This window comes from Orycteropus afer, unplaced genomic scaffold (assembly GCF_000298275.1).
Source record: "Orycteropus afer afer isolate SDZICR_OR568_19922 unplaced genomic scaffold, OryAfe1.0 scaffold00465, whole genome shotgun sequence".
Classification (NCBI taxonomy): Eukaryota; Metazoa; Chordata; class Mammalia; order Tubulidentata; family Orycteropodidae; genus Orycteropus; species Orycteropus afer.
This window is the reverse complement of record NW_006922052.1, coordinates 164,629-167,637: the sequence shown is the minus strand read 5'-3', so window position 1 is coordinate 167,637 and position 3,009 is coordinate 164,629.

Below are 3,009 nucleotides of genomic sequence, written 5' to 3'. Positions count from 1 at the left end.
GAAGGAATTGGTGAAGAACAAGACTGCAGGAATTGCAACAAATGGAAGCCTTGCTGGAGACACTCACTTGGTTATGCCAAGAGAGTTGGAAGACAGCTATCTGCCCCACTGACTGGAAGAGATCCATATTTGTACCCATTCCAAAGAAAGGTGACACCATCAAGCATGGAAATTATTGAATAATATCATTAATATCATGCAAGTAATATCTTGCTGAAGATAATTCAAAAACAGTTGCAGCAGTATATTGACAGAGAACTTCCAGAAATGCAAGCTGGATTCAGAAGAGGATGTAGAATGAGAGATATCATTGCTGATGTCAAATGGATCTTGGCTCAAAGCAAAGAATACCAGAAATAAGTTTACTTGTGTTTTATTGACTATGCAAAAGGATCTGATTGTGTGGATCATAATAAATTATGTGTAACATTGAGAAGAATGGGAAATCCAGAACACTTAATTGTACTCATGAGGAACCTGTACATAGATCAGGAGGCTGTCATTCGAACAGAACAAGGGGAAACTACATGGTTTACAATCAAGAAGGGAGTGTCAGGGTTGTATCCTTTCACCATATTTACTCAATTCAATCTGTATACTAAGTAAGTAATCTGAGAAGCCAGGATTGGAAGAAGAATCATTAACAACCTGCAATACAATAACAACACAATTTGCTTGCTGAAAGTGAGGATGTCTTGAAGCACTTACTGAGGAAGATTGAAGAATACAGTCTTCAGTATGGATTACATCTCAATATAAAAAAAAAAAAAAAAAGATCCTCACAACTGGACCTATAAGCAGCAACATGATAAATGGAGAAGAGATTGAAGTTGTCAAAGACTTCACACTGTTTGTTTCTACAATTGACGCCAAAGAAAGCAGCAATCAGGACATCAGACAATGTATGGCACTGGGCAAATCAGCCACAACAGACCTTTTTTAAGTGCTGAAGAACAAAGACGTCTCCTGGAGAACTAAGGTGCACCTGACACAAGCCATGGTATTTTCAATTGCCTCATATACATGTGAGAGCTGGACAATGAATAAGGAAGACTAAAGATGAGTTGATCCTTTTGAGTTGTGGTGCTGAAGAATGCTAAAAGTACCAAAGACTGCTAAAAGGACTAACGAGTCTGTCTTGGAAGAAGTGCAACTGGAATGCTCCTTGGGAGGGAGAATGGCCAGACTTAGTCTCACCTACTTTGGTCATGTTGTCAGAACAGATCATTCGCTGGAGAAGGGTGTCATACTTGGTAAGGTGGAGGGTCGACAAAAGAAGGAAAGGCCCTCAATTAGATGGAATGATACAGTGGCTGTGGCAATGAGGTCAAGTACAAGGATCGTGGAGGTAGTATGGGACTGGGCAGTGTTTTGTTCTGCTGTGGATAGGGTTGCTCTGAGTCAGAGACCACTTGACAGCACATAAGAACAACAGCATGTTTGTCCCTACTTTTTCTTTGATGAACTTTATAGATTTAGGTTTCACATTTAAGTCTTCGATCCATCTGGAGTTAGTTTTAATGTATGGTGTGAAGTATGGATCTTGTTTCCTTTTTCTGAAAATGTATCTCCAGTTTTGTCAGTCCCATTTGTGAATGAGACTATCTCATTCTATTCTTCATGTCATGGATTTTGGCCCTTTCTCAAAGATCAGCTAATCATAGGTTGACAGATTTATTCCTGCATTCTTAATTCTGCTCCACTGGTCTGTGTGTTTATCTTTGTACCAACACCAGGGTATTTCAACAACTGTGTCTGTATAGTACATTTTGAGATCTGAGACTGTGAGACTGCCTACTTTGTTCTTCTTCAGTAGTGGTTTGCTTATCCGAGGTCTCCTTCCTATCCATATAAAATCAGTGATTGGTTTTCCATATCTTTAAAGAATGTTGATGGAATCTGGATCAGGATTGCTTTGAATGTATAGGTTATTTTTCACATTATTGACATTTTCACAATGCTCAATCTTCCTACCCATGAGTATGGTATGTTCTTCCAATTATGTAGATCTCTTATAGTTTCTTGAAGTAGTGTTTTTCAGTTTGCATTGCATAGGTGTTTTGTGTTCCTGGGAAGAATTATTCCCAAGTACCTTATCTTTTTGATGGCCATTGTAAATGGTAATGATTTCTTTATTTCCTTTTCAGAGATTTTTTTTTGCTGATATAGAGGAATCTAAGTGATTTTTGTATGTTGGTCTTCTATCCTGCCACTATGCTAAATCTTTCAATAAGTTCCAGTAGTTTTCTTGCTGTATCGCTTTGGTTTTCTAACATAAGATCATATCATCTGCAAACAGGGTTAGTTTCACTCCCTCCTTACCAACTTAGATGTCCTTGATTTCCATTTCTTGCCTATTGCCCTGGCTGGTATTTCCAATACAATCTTGAATAGAAGTGGAGATAGAGGGCATCCTGGTCTGGTTCTTGTCGTCAAGGGGAATGGTTTCCATCTCTCTTCATTGAGGAATTTCCCTTCTATTTCTAATTTTCTGAGAGTTTTTATCAGAATTAGATATTGGATTTTATCAAATGCCTTTATTGTATCTATGGATATGAACATGTGGTTCTGTTTATTTATTTTACTATTGTGATGGATTACATTGATTGTTCTTCAAATGTTAAATCATCCTTCCACAGCTGGTATGAATCTGACTTGGTCATGTTGTACTATATTTTGATATGTTGTTGGAGTCTATTGGCTAGGATTTTGTGGAAGATTTTGGCAGGATTTCACCCTTTTCTATGTTCTGGGATAGTTTGAGTAGGATTGGTGTCAATTCTTCTCTGAATGATTGGTAGAATTCTCCAGTGAAATCATCTGGGCCAGGACTTTTTTTGTTGGTAAATTTTAAGGACTTTTCAGCACCAATTGATGTCTTCGGTTCCCAGTTAACCATCTTGTAAGCTAATTTTACTTTGGATACTTCTATAACTGGCTTGATTTCTGGATTATGTCATCATTTGTGTTAATCCTTGATTGTTGTTTGCTGTTGTTGGCTCTCTGTCC